Source organism: Panthera uncia, chromosome C2 (genome assembly GCF_023721935.1).
Source record: "Panthera uncia isolate 11264 chromosome C2, Puncia_PCG_1.0, whole genome shotgun sequence".
Classification (NCBI taxonomy): domain Eukaryota; kingdom Metazoa; phylum Chordata; class Mammalia; order Carnivora; family Felidae; genus Panthera; species Panthera uncia.
In genome coordinates this window covers 72,862,919-72,883,338 of record NC_064810.1, presented here as the reverse complement: position 1 = coordinate 72,883,338, position 20,420 = coordinate 72,862,919, and positions in this window count along the sequence as shown.

The following is a 20,420-nucleotide window of genomic DNA, read 5'->3' as shown; positions in this document are numbered from 1 at the left end:
TGCTTAAGCAATGTGCTTTTTCCTGGAACACCCTCCTGGCACTTTCCTCCCTCCCCCTCCTCCCTTCCCCTCCTCCTTCTCCTCCTCCCTCTCCTCCTCCCCTTCTCTCCCCTCCCCCTCCTCCCTCTCCTCCTCTCCTTCCCTCTCCTCCCCCTCCTCCCCTTCCTCTCTCCCCTCCCCCCTTCCCCTCTTGCCTTCCCCCTCCTCCCTCTCCTCCTCCCCCTGCCTCCCCTCCCCCTCCTCCCTTCTCCTTCCTCCTCCTCCTCCTTCAGTTTGCTAGCTCTGGGTGGGAAGGGCTGATGATGATGAGTGGGGAGAAGGAGGGAGAGGAGAACCACAGCAACAGAGGATGAAGGGAAGAAACAAAGGCTGAGAGGAAGAAAGGAGAAAAAGGGAAAAAAAGAAGGGGGTAATGAGAAGGTGAAGAAGAGAGGAAACGGTGCTAAGTAAGATCATTGGTTTTCTAAATTAGGAATAAACTATTTGACATAAACATCAAAGTTGAAAGCTGCCGTGGTGACCAACTGAAGAGAGATGGCACACTGATTAACACTATTTTTTTTAGTAGGGAAAGAGGCCTCCATCCAGAGCACATGGCACCTGCCTGACCTCCCCAGGAGCACCCTGAGAAGAAGGTCGCTGGGGGCCCAGCTCTGACTCTGGCCCACGGAGGTGGGTCTGCACCCGGCCCCTTCGTTCTGCTTCTGCGGGTGCTCTGAAGGCCCAGGGAATAAACATACTCTAGGGATTAGTGGCTGAAGCGAATAACTGCTTTCTCCTCTTTAAAAGGAGAGAGAGTGGCGCCTGAGTGGCTCAGTAAGTTGAGCATCAGAATTAAGCTCAGGTCATGATCTCATAGTTTCCTGAGTTCGAGCCCCACTTCGGGCTCACTGCTGTCAGCGCAGAGCCTGCTTTGAATCCTCTGTCCCCTTCTCTGTCTGCCCCTCCCCCTCCCAAAAATTAAAAACATCTGGGGGGCCTGGGGGGTTCAGTCGGTTAAGCATCTGACTTCGGCTCAGGTCATGAATTCACGACCCGTGAGTTCGAGCCCCGCATCGGGCTCTGTGCTGACCGCTCAGAGCCTGGAGCCTGCTTCCAATTCTGTGTCTCTTTCTCTCTCTCTACCCTTCCCTCGCTCACACTCTCTCTCTCTCTCTCTCTCAAAAATAAATAAACATAAAAAAACAGGAAACAATAGAAAAAGTAAATAAATAAACATAAGAATAGGAAAGAAAAGGAAAGGAAAGAAAGGAAAAGAAAAGGAGAGCAAGAATGAGTGAGAGAGGGGCCACCCGTGGTGATGTTGTTGTTCCCAGTCTTGGACGCACACACCAGACAAGAGAAATGACCCAGAGAAGACGAGATGGAGCAAGTCCGGGTTCCTTCCAAGAGAGACTTTGGTGACGTGAATGTGATTGCCAGAGGAGGCAACTTTCCTGTAAACTCAAAGTATGCTGGCACTCCCTGTCACCATGGGGTCATTCCTGAGCCCTGGAGTCAGGATCACAGTTGTTGAGGAAAAATCCCAGTGTCTGCTGAGCCAGGGTGATTTGGCAGGCCATGGCAACAGCCTCGGACTGAGTCAGGAGAGCCCTACCACTAAATCAGATGCACAGATCACGGCTGTCTTTCTGGAGCTCAGTTTTCACATCTATAAATAGGGGGCGATGGTTTAGTCCTCCTGTGGTTCCCAGATGTGCATCCAGGGATGACCCACATCAGACCCGCCAAGGGGGTAGGGGCGTGAGTGAGGGGCAGAGGCTTCTTTCTACACACACTCTCTGGGCCGACCCCCAGACTCTGACTTCATCTGTCCAGAACTGCCAGGCTGGTGCTGATAACTAGCCATGCTGGGTAAAATTGCTGGGCTTAAATGACCTCGGACGTCCTTTCTGGCCCACGGACAGCCAGAGACAACCACGAGAAAAGCTTACTATAAATTACATCCAAGTTATTTGGGGATGGAACTTTCTTTCAAATGACGCGGAAAAGAAGGACAGGACGGCCTGCCGATTTAAAAATATTTCAGAAAATAATGCTTGTGATGGGAAACAGAATCCACATAAATAAACAGAACCGACACGGCCCTTAAGAAAAAAATCTGCCCTCAACTTCAGCTCCTTAAATATAAGCTACAGGGAGTGTAGGAGGGGCAGGGCGCGAGGGAAGTCTCTTTCTCCCTGACAATTACAGAGCGATTTGTTGCCGAGGTCACAGTGGCCCCTGTTTGGGCCCTTTACAGTTCGCTAAGCTCCACTAAGCTTAGGTATTAGGGAATCCTGCGTTGGAACATTTGTGATGGGGGAAGGAGGAGGAAGGAGGAAGAGAGGAAGCTTCTTTTTTTTTTTTTTTAATTTTTTTAATGTTTATTTCTGAGACAGAGAGAGGCAGAGCACGAGCAGGGGAGGAGCAGAGAGAGAGAGGGAGACACAGAATCCAAAGCAGGCTCCAGGCTCCGAGCTGTCAGCACAGAGCCCGACGCGGGGCTCGAACTCACAGACCGCGAGATCATGACCTGAGCTGAAGCCGGACGCTCAACTGACTGAGCCACCCAGGAGCCCCAGTCTTCTTTTTTTTTTTTTTTTTAAGCTCTGCCTGAGGCCACGTCTAAATCTTGGGGCACAGTTCTGTTTGTCTTCCTTTTCTACCCCCGTTGCTAATGTTCCAGGCATTCTCTGCCCCACTGCTCAGTATTTGTCTATGGCCGCGAAGTAGAAAATAATGTCTGTACTTGTTATTGGTGTGCCGATGGTGTGACCACCTCGTTTGCTGGATCCGGGACAAAGTAAGTCCCCCTTTGAGGCTAAAGCTGTATTCTTTAGGAGGAGAAAGGGATGCTTGTCTGCCTTTTGTCTGTGCCTGTGTGTTGTTTGGCAAAGAATCATTTAAAGTTGCAATTATTTCAGTGAAAAGATAAACCCCCCTCCCCGCCCCCGCCCTTAGCACACGTCTCACGGCACAGGTGTGCGGTATAAGGCTGCCTTTTTTTTCACCGTGAAATGCCCTGGAACCGAGGGATTCCTCAATAAACAACTTCATCCTGGATTTGCCACATATGAAGCTGGATGTGAAGCTTCCAGATGTCTTCCCAAAGGCCCCGTGCCCTGAGGCACACTGACTGCTCCCAGACATCCCCCTGGACTGCAGACAGCCCACAGCTGTCTCAGCAGCAGATTGCTATTATTTTGGTAATTTCATAAAATGCCACATCCGACGGGCACCTTTCATCCAGAGAGGCTGCTGAAGATGTTCAGAGGAGTCAGAATTACCGGCCCACCCCCTGCTACCCTCCGGAGTCATATTCATGACTAATATTAATATTAGCCACAGAAAACATTTAACGTCTGTACCACCTTACCACCCACAAGTTTTACCTTGAAGGAGGATGTGTTTCTTGCACTAAATTGCCGAAGGAATTACCTACTGGCCAGGACACCATGGCAGGAAAACCCTTCCGTTATTCTTTTTTTGTTTGTTTGTTTGTTTATTTCTTTTTGAGACAGAGAGAGACAGAGCATGAATGGGGGAGGGTCAGAGAGAGGGAGACACAGAATCCAAAACAGGCTCCAGGCTCTGAGCCATCAGCACAGAGCCCGACGCAGAGCTTGAACTCACAAATCTCGAGGTCATGACCTGAGCCGAAGTCGGACGCTTAACCAACTGAGCCACCCAGGCGCCATTATTCTAAGTGCCAGGGGGACTGTGAACGGTCAGACAGACAGCCTTCTTACTCCTCATCTCACCTACAGATGCCACCAGGAGGTACCTGTTTGGTAGCACTCAACTGGCTCTGGCGTGATGATGATAATAATTAATAATAATAATAATAACAACTGGTGTCACTGGGTACCTACTATATACACCAAGCTTTGAGTGCAATGCTTAATGTACATGATTTAATTTAATCTCCATAGCAACGCTATCAGGTGGGTATGATTACGCTCCCCATTTTATAGGAGAAAATAAAAATAAATGAGGCTCCCAGAATGTAGACGTCTAGTCAAAGGTCACAAAGCTGGTAAGTTAGAATTCAAATCCAGCTTTGTCTGGCTTGGGGTTCATGATCTCAAATACTATGCCCTAATTGTCCCTGACAATGTGTGGCCCCAATACATGTGGAAAAGCATTAGCCACCTCGTCACACAGATATAGTGCATCTTATCAAGAACCTGTTGGGGCGCCTGGGTGACTCAGTCGGTTAAAAGGTCCAACTTCAGCTCAGGGCGTGAGCTCATGGTCCATGGGTTCGAGCCCCGCATCAGGCTGTGTGCTAACATCTCAGAGCCTGGAGCCTGCTTCAGATTCTGTGTCTCCCCTTCTCTCTGCCCTTTCCCCGCTTGTCCTGTCTCTGTCTCTCTCTTTCTCTCCCTCTCACTCAAAAATAAATAAACATTGGGGAGCCTGGGTGGCTCAGTTGGTTAAGCGTCCGACTTCGGCTCAGGTCACGATCTTGCAGCATGTGAGTTCGAGCCCCGCGTCGGGCTCTGTGCTGACTGCTCAGAGCCTGGAGCCTGTTTCGGATTCTGTGTGTGTCCCTCTCTCTCTGACCCTCCCCCGTTCATGCTCTGTCTCTCTCTGTCTCAAAAATAAATAAACGTTAAGAAAAAAATTTAAAAATAAAAATAAATAAATAAATAAATAAATAAACATTAAAGAAAAGAAAAAAGAACCCTGTTAAGTGCAGACCCGCGGGCTGGGGTCAGAAGTCAAGAAGAGAAATGAATAGCCAATTCTGCTAATAACCAGTCACACTAACAGGGTAACCAACAGTCCTAGGTTGCCTGGGACTGTCCTAGTTTTAGCACCAAGAGCCTTCATCTCAGATGTGCTAAGCAGAATTCTAGGATGACTCCCCAAATTCCTGGCCCCTGCTGTACACACTTCACCCACTTATTCAATCAAACATTAAATGTAGGTGTTGCTGCGAAGGGATTTTCCAGGTGCAAATAAGTTGACTTTAAGATACAGAGATGAGCTGGGTGAGCCTGACCTTATCAGAGGAGCCCTTTAAATCTGGGTTTGGAGGTCAAAGACGGAAGTCAGAGAGATTGGAAGTACAGGGGATTCAATAAGGCTTTGGAGATGGGGGGGTCACGTGACACGGAATATGGGTGGCTGCCCCTAGGAGCTGAGTGGCCTCCGGCTGACGGCCACGAAAGAATGGTGACCCCAGCCCTACACTGGAGGAAACTGAAATCTGCCAACAACTTGAGTGAGCTTGGAAATGGATTTTTATCCAGAACCTCCAGATGAGGACTCGGCCTGGCAGACACCTCGATTTTCAGCCTTTGAGCCTCTGAGTTACCCAGTCATGCCTGGACTTCCACCTACAGAACCATAAGCTAATATGGGTGTCGTTCTACATGGCGATAATTCCTTACGCAGCAGTAGAAGTTCAATATGCCAGGAAACTCTTCGGTCCCGGGCAAACCGGGACACCTGGTCACCCTAGATGAATGGAGGCCCACGTGGTATGTGTTGCAGGGACATCTACACCGCTTTCATGGAGTTAGCGCCTGTACCATAGGTAGGATTTAGATAGACAGGAGGGGAAGGGAGAGAGGCGTTTTAGAAGGCAGACGCAGCGTAAGCAAAGGCAGAGAGGCAGAGACACGTGAGGGATATCAACTGAGATGCTACCAAGGCACCAGTGAAATCCTTGAGAGAGTTAAGTACCTGGGGGCAGGCACTTTTTAACTGCAGCATTGGAAAGGGTCTGTTCCCGAGCCAGGAAAATGGAAATGAGATTAGCAGCCTGTTTTGTTTCTGGCATCCAGGCACTGATGCAGTCCGGCCTCCCCCAGGAAACTCTGAACGCCTTGAATGCAGGCACAGGGCTTGGAGCCGTGTGACCCCAGAGCCTAGTGCAGGGTCTGTAAGTGCCGAGTAAAGACGGGATGGATGGTTTAATGTGGACCAAACAACACCACTCTAGGTATAAAGTGGTAGCTTAAACCTGCAGCCACGTTGTCCCTGGAAACTTCTAAGACGTTGGCTAGACAGACACCTCCATTCTAACCCTGCCTCCTCCTGGACCTGACCGTCCTGCTACATATGGGGCCTCCTGTGTCCTCCTCCACGGGACCAGGGGCTCTGATGTGACAGCCAGTCTCAGCACTGCTCCTTGGGCAAGTAACTTAACTTTTCTGTGCCTTCCCCTTCTCGTGTGTGACAAGGGAACCAGAGGTCCAAGCTCACCTGGTGATTATAAGGATTAAACAAGTCAATACAACAGGACAGCCCTTAGTATGGAGCCCAGCAAAGGGTCCCTTTCAGTCAGCTTAGTCGTTATTATAATGAACGTTTATTTTATTATTTTTTAATTTTTTAATTTTTAAAAAAATTTTTTAATGTTTATTTATTTTTGAGACAGAGACAGAGCATGAATGGGGGAGCGTCAGAGAGAGAGGGAGAACACAGAAGCAGAAGCAGGCTCCGAGCTGTCAGCACAGAGCCCGACGCGGGGCTCGAACCCACGGACCGTGAGATCATGACCCGAGCCGAAGTCAAAGGCTCAACCGACTGAGCCACCCAGGCGCCCCATGAACATTTATTTAAAAATTTTTTTTTTAACGTTTATTTATTTTTTGAGACAGAGAGAGACAGAGCATGAACGGGGGAGGGTCTGAGAGAGAGGGAGACACAGAATCAGAAACAGGCTCCAGGCTCTGAGCTGTCAGCACAGAGCCTGACGCAGGGCTCGAACTCACGGACGTGAGATCATGACCTGAGCCGAAGTCAGAGGCTTAACCGACTGAGCCACCCAGGTGCCCCTATTTTAAATAGTAATGACAAATTTGGTGACCAATTCAGGTGGAGACCCTTTCACCACCCCACCCCAACCCGAGGGCATTTTCATTTTGCCAGAAGACTCTTGACATGGAAAAACCTTTCAAACCCAACAGGAGGACGGCTCGATGGAGGTGGGTGGGTCAGACCGGGGAACCTCCAGAAGGCTGCTCCTCAAAGTGTGGTCTGTGGACCCACATGGGCCACACCTGGGAGCCGGTGAGCAACTCTAGAGTCTCGGCCCTCCTCCGGACGGCCCAGGGCAGAACCTGTGTCTTTCACAAGCTCGCCTGGGAGAGGCACTGGTCAACAGGAACTCCCATCGGCCCTGCATCTGCACGACACAGAGCCTCTCTGACCTTTCCTTACAATTTGCTTTAAAAGTTAAGTGTTTAAGCACATAGGCGAGCCAGACCACAAAACTCTGAGCTGGCAAGACAGAACCTCCTTTCTAGGGACAGCTGGCCCTCCCCATGTTTCAACAAACTGGCATTATCCAAGAGCTCTAATGGTCTGAAGTCAGGCTTCAAACTCAGCAAAAATAAACTTTCCAGGAAATTTCTGGCACACCCACTTTTCAAATCCATCATCTCAGGAATGTTATCCAAGCGGTGGCCTCTTTCCCCACTTCTAACTCCCTTTCCCCATTTAGGACAGTTCTCATTCTGGCCTCGAACTGACAAAATACACACACACAAATGGGAGAAAACAGGGAAGCTGCATTTAGTGAGGGCTTTAGATAAGCCTTTGGGAAAGTCCGCAATCTCATTTTGGCACAATTAGTGTTCTACTTCTTCATGCAGATTCTGTTTTCAAAGAGTATTTTAAATCCGAGGGACATCTGCTTTCGGTCACTGGGGTTCCAGGATTGCAAATAGGAGAAATAGAATCCACACATCTGCCTTCAGGTGGTCAACAATGCAATGATCCAGGTGCCTCGGGGCTCAGTTGGTTAAGCATCCGGCTTCGGCTCAGGTCGTGATCTCACGGTTCATAAGTTCGAGCCCAGAATCAGGTCTCTGCTGACAGCTCGGAGCCTGGGGCCTGCTTCGAATCCTGTGTCTGCCTTTCTCTCTGCCCCTCCCCAACTCGTGCTCTGTCTCTCTCTCTCTCTCTCTCTCGCTCTCGCTCTCGCTCTCGCTCTCGCTCTCAAAGATAAACATTAAAAAAAAAATTGCAACGTTCTCCATTTTCCTATATCAAGTGAGCCGAGCACTCAAGTCTTCCTTGAGGACCCAAACTCCAATCAGCCACATCCTTTGGACCCATTCACAAATATTCATAGTCATGAATGAACTGCCGTGTGATGGCCGCTCCAGGAAATGTAATAAGGTGTGCTGCCAGAGGAAACTCATGGCTCACAGGGGAAAGGTGTGTATGAAACCTATCAGTCAGGGTCTGTCCTGCTTATCTACTGCTGCTATTTCAGTATCTTTCAGAGTATCTGTGAGCTAGGAATCAGGAGGGGCCCAGCTGGACAATTCTGGTTCTAGTCTCTCCCGCAGTCAGACAGGGGTAGCAGAAGCAGCGGAGACTGGCCAGGAATCTCTCTCTCCGGGCATCCCCCTGTTGTTTTTCTGCAACTTGGGCTTCCTCACAGCCTGGCCGGGACAATTTACGCGACAGTCCAGGGCTCCAAAGGCGAGTGTCCCAAGAGGATCAGGCAGAAGCTGTATCATCTTTTAGGACTAATTCAGAAGTCACAGTGTCGCTTCCTCTTGAGGGAGAACTGTCAAAGTCACACTGTTTTTGTTTTTGTTTTTAATGTTTATTTTTGAAGGAGAGAGAGAGAGAGAGACAGAGTGTGAGCGGGGGAGGGGCAGAGAGAGAGGGAGACACAGAATCCGAAGCAGGCTCCAGGCTCCGAGCTGTCAGCACAGAGCCCGACCCGGGGCTCAAACCCACAGACCGCGAGGTCCTGACCTGAGCCGAAGTCGGACGCTCAACCGACTGAGCCACCCAGGCGCCCCTCAAAGTCACATTGTTAAGAAGAGCATATGGGATGGGAGATATCGTTTTTACCACCTCTGGAAAATACAGTCTGCAGCAGGGTTCCAGCAGAGGCTTAACAAAGGCACTAGTTACAAAGACATAAGCAGAGTACAGGGAAATAAGAGCTAAGTGGGGTATCCTGAGAGGGCTGGTAACCGAGAGACTGTCACTGCCTCCCTTGGGAAGGAACAGGAAGAGGGAGTGATTACAGGAACTCAGAGGGAAGGGCTCTCTGGAGAACATACGTGCCCTGACCTCCCTCCCCACTCTCTCCAGCCTCATGCTGGGGCTCCCCGTCAGACAAACCCAACAAGAAGCTCACACCGACCAGCCTCTGTGGAGGAAAGCAGAGTGGAGAAGAGTAAAGAGTGCATCTCCAGGGGCGCCTGGGTGGCGCAGTCGGTTAAGCGTCCGGCTTCAGCCAGGTCACGATCTCGCAGTCCGTGAGTTCGAGCCCCGCGTCAGGCTCTGGGCTGATGGCTCGGAGCCTGGAGCCTATTTCCGATTCTGTGTCTCCCTCTCTCTCTGCCCCTCCCCCGCTCATGCTCTGTCTCTCTCTGTCCCAAAAATAAATAAAAAACGTTGAAAAAAGAAAAATTAAAAAAAAAAAAAAAAAAAAAAAAGGGGATCTCCAGAGGCAAACGGAAGATGTCCAGTGGTAGTAAATATCTACAATACAGGAAAAAGTATCGCGTGATGCCGACAGAGAAGTATGTAACAGGACTGCGTTTCCGCAAGAGGGAAATTCTGAGCTGTTGCCATGTAACATCAACAGACGTAACAGACACGGTGGAGGGGGAAAGTTCACGCCACCAGCAGTCCTCTGGATGTCTGGGGTCCTGCTCTTTCTCATGGGGCTTAAAAGGGGCCCAAGCTGATGGAAAGGTAGTCGCCTTGGACAAGCCAGACAAGACATACAAAGTCTCTGGGCACTAACAGGAGTGGTTCGTGATGGAGAGTCCATGGTGGGTGTCCAACAGGAAGGCATCTGATATGGTTCCTCAACACATATGATAGTGGGATGGAGACATGCTGGGATGGAGACTGGGTGATCCGCGGCACTGTTCCGGCCACCAGTGCCAGCCATTGCCCCCCCCCCCCCCCCGCCCAGAGCAGAGCCCCCATGACCCCTGAATGAGTCCTCCTCTTTCCGAGTGGTCCCTCCAGACCTGGCTGTCATACAGAACCCCATAAACCTCTCTCCCTCATCAAGTTCCTTCCTGCTCCCTTCTCCCCACAGTCTGGAGAATCTGGGGGTAAGGGAGCCTGCTGGTTCGTCCCGTCTTCCAAATCTGTTACCTATCATACAAAGTGCAGACTCAAGGGTCCAGGTTCTTGTAGCTCTGCATTCTCCCTTTTTGAAACTCAAAAGCCAAGAGCTGACCTGTTTGTTCCCTGCATTCTGCATGTGTGTCTCTTCCTTGAAGCATACAGTAGGGAAGCTTTGGGGGCTGGGGAGGGTCACAAGGTATGTGGTGGCGGTGGGCTGAAGGGTGTCATAGAACAAAGGTATGATCACAATTCAAACTGAGAGGTATAAGGATCCAAAATGCCACTTATGGGGGTGACCAGGAAATACTTCATTTGATACTTTGAAGAATGGACAAATAAGATTCCAACACGAAGGGACAGAAGAAGCATTCCAAGCAAACAGAAGAGAATAAGCATGAGAAATAAAACACACTCAAGGAAAGACAGTTTAATTTCTAAGGAGTCTAAGGGCGTTGGCACATAGAGGAAATAATTCTACAACAGCAGGGTGAGGCCAGGTCATGAAAGACCTTGGAAGAAATCTTTCATTTTGCACTTAAAATGCCACTGACGTAGGCGTCTGGGTGGCTCGGTTGATCAAGCATCAGACTTCCGCTCAGGTAGCAATCTCACGGTTCGTGAGTTCGAGCCCCACATTGGGCTCCGCACTGATGGCTCAGAGCCTGCTTCAGATCTTCTGTCTCCCTCTCTCCCTGCCCCTCTCCCACTCGCGCTCTCTCTCTCTCAAAAAAAAAGCACTGAAGGCCGTGCACATCGGTAGGGTAATCAGGTCTGAGTTGTGCTTTAGAAGGATTAGCACAGTGACAGTGTATAGGACGAAGACACTGTGCTTAGGGGGCTGGACTCTGTTTAGGTGTAAACTAATCTGAGCCTCATGCCTGTGGCTCTGTCCCCATGTGGCTTGGGAGTCCACAGGCTCAGCTGTGGTTTCTCCCTGGTTCCAGACCTGCGTCTCAACTCCCTATAGGGCATGCCCACCGACATTTCTACGTGCTCTTTAACTCAACACACCGAAAGCTGAACAGTCATTCCCTCTCCTCCACTGCCCCACCTCTGTCGCTCCTCTCTGCCCCCCATCCTCCCCTAGACATGTTGTAGCTCCCAGGCCCCATATGTCATTTTCCTCAACCTCCCCTCCTTCACTTCCTCCCCCCAGCTCCATGGCTCCCTCCACTCTTCGATCACCACAGCCAGATTCTACCAAACCTCCCTGTATTTCTTGTCCCATTGCACCCATCTCCTTTTTATCCTTATTGGAACCGCCAAGGTCAAGCCATCTGCACTGTCCCTTGGGTATTGGTCTCCCTGCTGCTGAACTCAGCATTACTATGTTCCTCCTTCACAGTTCAGCCAGTCTTTTCTAAACACTAAATCTAAGCATGGTGTTTCCCCTTTAAAGACTTCCTCTGGCCATCCCACAGCCTGTAGGATCAGGGGGGGAAAGTCTTTTATTTAGTACTTAAAACCTTCGTACGCTGACCCTGGTTACGCTTCCAGCTTTATCCCCTGTCCCTGGTGACCCGCAGGAGTTGATATCTTGGCTCTCTGCTTTCAGCTGGCTGCCATACCCAGCCTGGAAACAGCGGAGTGATGGGATTATGTCCCATCTGTTTGGATTGGAGAGGAAGAGCCTCTGAGCACAGGGAAATCCCGGATGTGTGTGTCTGCTGGGGGTGGAAGAGGGAGGGGAAATGAGGCTTCAATAATATTATCTGCCACCCAGCCACACGAGGAGGCACATGCCACCTGAGAAAGGTTTGAATTGTCCTATGTTTAAAGACTGGAAAAGAAACAAGAGATTTGGATAAGACCTCATTCCGTGAGGGGCTGCCCTGGTGAGCCCTCGGGTGGGTGTTTTTACAGGTTCCTTCCAAGAGACAAAGCAGGAGATTAGAGTTTCTTGCAAGATTCAAAGCCACAGGGAGAGCTTGGGAGGACAGCTGAATCTTAATCAACACTCTTATGAGAAAGAAAGAGAAGGAAATCAGGGCCAAGAGAATTGGTGAATCACGAGTGATTAAATTACTGTTTCTTCTCTCTCCGGCTCTATTAAATAAACGTAGAGGATCTTCGTGAAACAAGTTTTGGCTAACTTCATGGTGTCCCATTACCAATACTAGAGTCAGGAGACCCGGCTTCCAATTCCAGATATGTCTCTAACTAGCTGGGTGATCTTGGGGGTCCCGGCCCCTCTCAGAATCCTCACCCTCCCTATTTATAGAACTAGAGGATTGAACTGATTTACATAAGTCCCTATATACACAATTCCACGTTTCCTCAATTTTAGGCCAGTAAAACATTTCCCCTTTCTATTTATCTACCTCTGAATTTTACTTTTTGAATTAATTCAGTCGTCCTCTTTATTTTTTCTTCTCATTCTATCTGCTCAGCCAAGCAAGGCACAGCCCTTGTCCAGCCGTTTTCCAGGCTCTTGACTTGGGTATACAGAGTACGTTCTGCCCACTGAATCTGTTCAGGAATGGAACCTCCTTGGCTAGGAGGCCTCCAGTGGCCAATAGACCTTGGAACCTACCTGTCTAGGATCCTCTCCAGGCCTGAAGGAGACGAGACCCAGGGACTCTGATGCATGAGATGTCATGCTGGCTGTTACCAAATGGGTAGCATCCTCCAACAACATTCCCCACTTGAATGATCCTATTGAAGAAATTAACTTTTCACAAAGGGAAGTAAATCCAACATTATGTAAGCTGCCAAAAAAAAAAAAAAAAAAAAAAAAAAAAAAAAAGCAGTGACCAAACTAAGGCCACAGTAGTCATTCTGATGCAGAAGAGATCATTCAGTCAGCCCCCTAGCTCAGCAGTCTTGGCAGGGTCTCAATATTTTTGTATCTACTTTCAGGATGTTCTTGGACCCCTTCAAGTTAATGGACCCCATGCTAGGGCCCTTGGTATTTATATGTTGCCAAACATCAGGATATTTACTCTTCAAAGGCAAATATCTGATTGAATGAGTGCGTTTTCATTTAAGAACTGATGTCTTAGGGTGCCCCGGTGGCTCAGTGGCTTAAGCGTCCAACTCTTGATTTCGGCTCAGGTCATGATCTAATGGTTTGTGAGATCGAGCCCTGCATCAGGTTCCATGCTGAGTATGGAGCCTGCTTAAGATTCTCTCCCTTCTTCTCCCTCTGCCCCTTTCCCACTCTCATGTACTCGTTCTCTTTCTCTCTCTCTCTCTCTCTCTCTCAAATAAAATAAAATAAAATAAAATAAAATAAAATAAAGTAAAATAAATGATGTCTTAACATCACCTTAGTTTGGATGGAAAGATGAACCACCAACCACAGCACCCCAGGTGCCCCTGAACAAGTGGTCAGGGGTACATGGCAGGATTTTCTCCATCAGCCTGTGAAGCTTCTTATGATATTAAAATGTGTCAGGCAGACACTAGCTAAATCTAAAAGAAGCCAAAAAATTATGTAAACTGAAAATACCATGTACAGTGGAGATATGCTATCCTTTCAGCCTTACCTTATTTACCAACCTCCAGTGACATGAGAACGGACCCTGAACAATGTTTTCAGACAGCTTGTTTGAAATCTTTTTCTCCCAGTAATAGTCCTTTCCATGTACAGGAGTGTTCGGTTTCATTCGTGAGCCCAACTTCTTGATCTCCTGTCTTCAGCATCTCCAACCTCATCATTTGGCAATATTCGCTGAGCATCTGTTACGTGCCAGGCACTGTGTTAGGATGGCACAGAGGGGAACAAAACACAGTCCTGACCTGGGAGGGCTCCTGGTCCAGTGGGAAAAACCATACTTTTAAAAAAACTTTTTTTAATTTTTCTTTTAATGTTTATTTTTGAGAGAGAGAGACAGAGTGTGAGCAAGGATGGGAGCAGAGAGAGAGAGAGGGACACAGAATCCGAAGCAGGCTCTGGGCTCTGAGCTGTCAGCACAGAGCCCGACATGGGGCTCCAACCCATGAACTGTGAGATAATGACCTGAGCTGAAGTCAGATGCTTAACTGATTGAGCCACCCAGATGCCCCTGGAGACAACCATACTTAAACAAAGAATGGCAAATAACAAGATGTGTAGCAAGAAAACACACATGGGAAGGGAACTCAGTGCTGCAAGAAATCAAAGAGAAGGGTTTGGTTTTTTTCAATAAACCATAGACTACCAGTGTCAGGAGAGACTTTACAGATTATCTGTTCAAACCCCTTCACCTTACAAATTGCACAGTTTTAAAGCTGGGACCAATAGATACATTTTTTTTTTTCCCTTTTCCTGGTTGGTGATTTCTTATATGTGGGTCAAATAGTTTTTGGATGTAGCTGGAATGAAATCATAAACATACCACGGAAAGAAATCCATTTTGTTTTCCAACCAAAAATACACAAGATATATCTCATCAATATTTCTTAAGCAAAAAAAAAAAAAAAAAAAAAAAGATTATTCTCCTAAGATTGCTATACTCAGCTCCCTGCCATTTGCCATGTCCGTATACTTTAGAGTCGTTCTCTATCCCTCCTTCCCACCACTCTTCTTAACTACCGTGGTCCTTCATAGAAAACTCACCATTATATTGTATCCTCTGCAGTTGCACAGTACTTTGGAGTTTAGAAAGTAATTTAAAAGCCATGTCTCCGTTTTGAGAGTCGAGTTGTAGGCTTGATAGCTTTAGAGGGACATGATAAGGAGGAGGAGGTTGAGAATGGAGCTAAACACATGATCACAGGGGTCAGGGAACAAGATCCACGAAGCCAGGTGAGGGGCGCCAGGATGCCTGGGACTGTTCTCATGGGTGAAGCCACCCGAGGAGTGCTGGGAAACAGATTTCAAATCCATGAAGCCCAGTGAACTGGGAAGACGCAAGTCAATAAACACTTCGTGCATAACTCCTGTGTGCGGGGCACAAGGCGGAGCGGTTCCGAAGATGAATAAGTCAGACACCCCCTTCAAAGACTGTGTTGGAATGCCATACACTCTCCATAAGCCACAGGGAGGAGAAGGCATGAGCAAACAGAAGCCACGGGACCGAGAGGAGAAGTGGGTGCACCGAATTCCTGAGGTGTGACCAGAGCTCCGGCGGGAGGTTTGGAAGCGCCCCAGCTAGCGGCACAGGGAAGGAGAGAAGGCACCAGGCCTCCTCGCTGGACGGCCAACACAACTGGTCACGTTCAGGCAGACCTGGAGGACAACCTGTCCCAGAAATGGCAACCTCGAGTCCCGTCCATGAACGCTGTGTGGGTTGAACCCTTGGGCAGTGAGTGTTTCGTTTCCAAGCCATTAAGTAGATTCTCATGAGTGAGTTTCTACTCGCTTTATAGACAGCGGGATTTCAATAACGTTTAGGCGGGCTGGGAGAGGCCAAAAGGACCGTTTGTGTGATATTGAAGATGTAGGGGTCCATGGGGGGGGGGGGGGGGGGGGGGGGGGGGGGGGGCGGGGAAGCAGAGGTGCAGGTAAAGGTTGCTGAGCGGATGAGTGCAGAGCGGGAACAGAGAGGCTCCGGCAGGCAGGACTGAGAAACGAGCAACTGACCGCCTTCAAATACGTGAAGGGTAATAAAGTTCCCCAGAATCTCTCCCATCAAAATCAGAAGGGAATGGAGGTGGGCCGGGTATGTGGGAGCCTGAGTAGGGAACTGTTACACACCCACAGTGGAGGCAGAAGCTTCAGAAAGAAGGGACACGTTTGGAACTCGTTTAACAGAGACATTGAACTCATGGTTGGAGCTGCAGACACACCAGGCCGAGCTTCCTCCATCTGGACCTGCTCATTTAAAATAGCCCCCGGCTCTGCTTACCAGATGGGAGGCACCCTCACCGCAGCTGGTGGGGGCCTCCGTGGGCTGGCCCCACCTCACCTCCCAGCCTCCCGTCCCTCTGTTCCCATCTGGGCCTGCTGGTTCTCTCTGCCGCAGCCACTGTCTGGATCTGTTGATATATATCCCGCCCCCCCCCATCCTTCCAGACTCACCTCCCAAGCCACCTCCTACAAGAAGCCTCTCTTGATTCATCTCCCAGATGCTGCATGCTCCTTCCTCGTCGCATGTGTTTCTTTAAGACACTTTCATTTCATCTCTTATGACAACAATGCGTGTGCTTGCCTGAGCTCCTACCGCACCCCTCCTTAGGGAACTTTAAGGGCAGTGACCCGGTCTCTTCCATCTATGTATTTGAACCACCAGGAACTAGTGTGTCATAGATACTCAGTGAGCGCCACTGTATACCCGGGACAAAGCTTCCGTGATTCTTCAGAGGTTGAGAGTGGGGCTCTGGAGTCAGACATCTCAGACTCTAACACTTGCCTCTGTCACGAGCTAGGAGTCCTAGGGTAAATTACTTCATTGCTGTGCCTCAGTTTTCTCATCTGTAAAATGAGCATAACAAGACCGACTCAAAGGGAGTTGGTGATGATTTAGGTAAGATCCCTAGCATACAGTCTGGACACATTGAGTGTTTGGTAAATGTAGGGAACGATGAGGAATATGGAAGAGTAAGGGGCATAATCCCCTTTTGATTTCCAAGAGTACTCCAATTCATTTGGGCTACATTTCCACCTGGAAGTCTTTGTTGGTCTTCTTTATTTTTTTATTTAATTTTTTTCATGTTGAAAAAACATGTTTTTTCATGTTTTAATTTTTTCATGTTTTATGTAAAAATAAAGAGAGAGAAAGTGAGCGAGAGCGCATGTGAGTGGGGGGAGGGACAGAGAGAGAGACAGACAGAGAGAGAGAATCCCAGATAGGCTCCACACTGTCACCGCAGAGCCCGACATGGGGATCTATCCCCCAAAGGGTGAGATCATGACCTGAGCCAACCAAGAGTCGTGAGCTTAACTGACTGAGCCACCCGGGCGCCCATCTGTCCCTTAAAGCACGTATTTGCACACAGCAACTCGGTGCTGTTAGGTATTTCGCTCCATAAACACAAGCACACCCGTAGGCCGTTGGTTAACAGATTGAGAATTACCAAGTCAGAGATGTTCCACAGAGCACTTTACCAATTCATCCACTCATGGGACATGTGCCATATGAGTACGGTAAGCACTGCAAGGCTGACACAAAGAAAAATGAAAGTTCATGACGTGAAATCCCCACTCTCCCATTCATCACGGTGTCCTGGGGCAAAATAGTCAAGGTGCAGGGAGCGCCATGGGGGAGGGCTGTGAGAACACCAGACCACCAGACGGAAGGAGCTGCCCCTGTGCACGGAGAGGACAGTGTGTGTGTGTGGGGGGGGGGGGGGGTTCACTACCAGTCACAGGCTTCACAGGGGAGGTGGCCCCTAACAGGTGGGTGGGAAGAAGTGTCAGAGAGGAGATGGAAGCTACTCCAGGGACAGAGAGCAACTTGTGCAAAGGGACAGACTCCTGACCGTCCTCGCTTAGAAAACAGGAAGGTCAAGGGCGCCTGGGTTAAGCGTCTGACTTCTGCTCAGGTCATGATTTCACAGTTCATGGGTTCAAGCCCCGCCGTGGGCTTTGTGCTGACAACTCAGAGCCTAGGGCATACTTTGGATTCTACGTCTCCCTCTCTCTCTGCCCCTCCCCCTCCCCACCCTCAAAAATAAATAAACATTAAAAAAGAAAGAAAGAAAGAAAACGGTAAGGTCAGTGGGCCCAAAGGCCCTGAAAATCAAGCCCCACTATTCTACTACTGATGTAGACTTTATTTAAAATATAAACATTTCAGGTGCCTGGGTGCTCAGTCGCTTAAACGTCCGACTTCAGCTCAGATCATTATCTCACAGTTCATGAGTTCAAGCCCCATTTCCAGGCTCTGTGCAGACAGCTCAGAGCCTGGAGCCTGCTTCGGATTCTGTGTCTCCCTCTCGTTCTGCCCCTCCCCCACTTTCTCTCTCTCTCTCTCTCTCTCTCTCTCTCTCTCTCTTTCTCTCTCTCTCTCTGTGTACCCTAGAAGAGACAGTCTTATTGCTAAGACAAATGTTCTTCCTTTATTTTTTTCCCAAATGATTTGATGGTGGTTTTTCCAAAGTATATTTTTGATTTCTGTTGGAAAACAAGTGACTTCGGAAAGTCCATTTGGGTCCAGGAGAGAAAACGAAGGCAGCCCAGGATTGGAATGATTTAAGGCAACCTCTTCATATTCTCTGGACCTCTCCAACAAACAGAGTGATTTGGGCTCTTCAAAGCCAGCAAAGAGATAACCCCAGGGCTCTTAAACTCAACGTGAGCAGGCACAAAACTCATTATTCCCTGTTTCGTTTGCTCCTTCAATTATCCCCTAAGCAATGGAAGGTGAACGCAGCCAGAGGCCTCCTTCATAAGAACACAAGTGGAGGAGGAGATTTTGCTCATAACTTTGCCAGGAAACTGGCCAAATGCAGTGACTGGAGGTCAGAAGATACTCTTTTCTAGTGCAGAGAGGAGGTAAGACAAGACTGGGCAGCCTCAGAAACACACACACACACACACACACACACACACACACACACTTTTCTTTTCTTTTCTTTTTATATATATAATTATTGTCAAATTGGTTTCCATACAACACCCAGTGCTCATCCCAACAGGTGCCCTCCTCAATGCCCATCACCCACTTTCCCCTCCCTCCCACCCCCCATCAACCCTCAGTTTGTTCTCAGTTTTTAAGAGTCTCTGACAGTTTGGCTCCCTCCTTCTCTTTTTTTTTTCCCCTTCCCCTCCCCCCTGGTCTTCTGTTAAGTCTCTCAGGATCCACATATGAGTGAAAACATATGATATCTGTCTTTCTCTGCCTGACTTATCTCACTTAGCATAACACTCTCCAGTTCCATCCACATTGCTGCAAATGGCCAGATTTCATTCTTTCTCATTGCCAAGTAGTATTCCATTGTATATAGAAACCACATCTTCATCCATCTGGTCAGAGTGGCTAAAATGAACAAATCAGGAGACTATCGATGCTGGCGAGGATGTGGAGAAACGGGAACCCTCTTGCACTGTTGGTGGGAATGCAAACTGGTGCAGCCGCTCTGGAAAACAGTGTGGAGGTTCCTCAAAAAATTAAAAATAGATCTATTCTATGACCCAGCAATAGCACTGCTAGGAATTTACCCAAGGGATACAGGAGTGCTGATACATAAGGGCACTTGCACCCCAATGTTTATAGCAGCACGCTCAACAATAGCCAAATGATGGAAAGAGCCTAAATGTCCACCAACACACACACTTTTCATGTCAAATTAGACTTAACTCCCATCTCTTGAGGTGGGATTGTAATCTTACAGATATTACAGAGGCAAAGCTAAGGTCCCATTACGCCCTGCTGTGTCTGTCAGTGGTAGGCAATCCCTAGGGAATCAACTGTGTAAGCAGCTTTTCTTTGTCCAGAATTTACGAGTAAATCTTTCCCTCAAAGGCACCATGGCCTGTGGGAATTAGAACTATTGTTTACTTGATTGTTTTCCTTTTGGTCTCAGGGCCTGGGTGGGACTGAGGACCCAAGCTTCAGGATGCCGCGGAGACCAAGCCCTTCCTATGACTGGCTACTCGCGTCACTACATTATCTGGGATTGCTTTAAATGTGTTACAGAGAACCGTGAGCTTGAGAAAATCACTTCCCTCTCCTAGACCTCACTTTTTTCATTTGTTACATGGAGTTACAGCAGAGGGGGGCAGGGGGCGGGGAGAGGACGAAGATACCTGGAGATCCTTAAAATGTTCTCATTTAAATGATCTGGAAAGGCGGGGCGCCTGGGTGGCTCAGTCGGTTAAACGTCCGACTTCGGCTCAGGTCATGATCTTGCGGTTCGTGAGTTCAAGCCCCGTGTCAGGCTCTGTGCTGACAGCTCAGAGCCTGGAGCCTGTTTCGGATTCTGTGTCTCCCTCTCTGTCTCTGACCCTCCCCCATTCATGCTCTGTCTCTCTCTGTCTCAAAAATAAATAAACGTTAAAAAAAAAAATTAAATGATCTGGAAAGGGGATTCTTTCTATCATTTGGGTTTAGGGATATTTTGTGAGGGACAGGGAAACTGTGGTTCCTTGAATTCCTTAGCAGGAGACCACACTGGTTATGGGGGAGCCAGTAAAGACTGCCGCATGGAGACCACAGCCTGCTTTCCAGAAGCAGAAGTTTGGCAAATTTTAAGCTTGTATTATGGAGGTATGCTAGGAGGGAAAGAACATAGAGTAAAAGTCTGAGATGAGAATCTAGACTTGGAAGCTTGGAGCTTGGAAGAGGATCCTTCCCCAGTCAAGCTTCAAATGAGACCCCAGCCCCAGCTAATACCTGGATTAGGGCCTGGTGAGAGACTTTAAAACAGGGGGCCCAGCTAAGCTGCGCCTGGACCCCAGCCCCACAGAAATCATGAGATAATAAGCATGTGTAGTTTGAGCCACTCAATTTGTGACAATTTGTTCCAAAGCAATAGATATCTAATACAATGAAGCAGTTGGA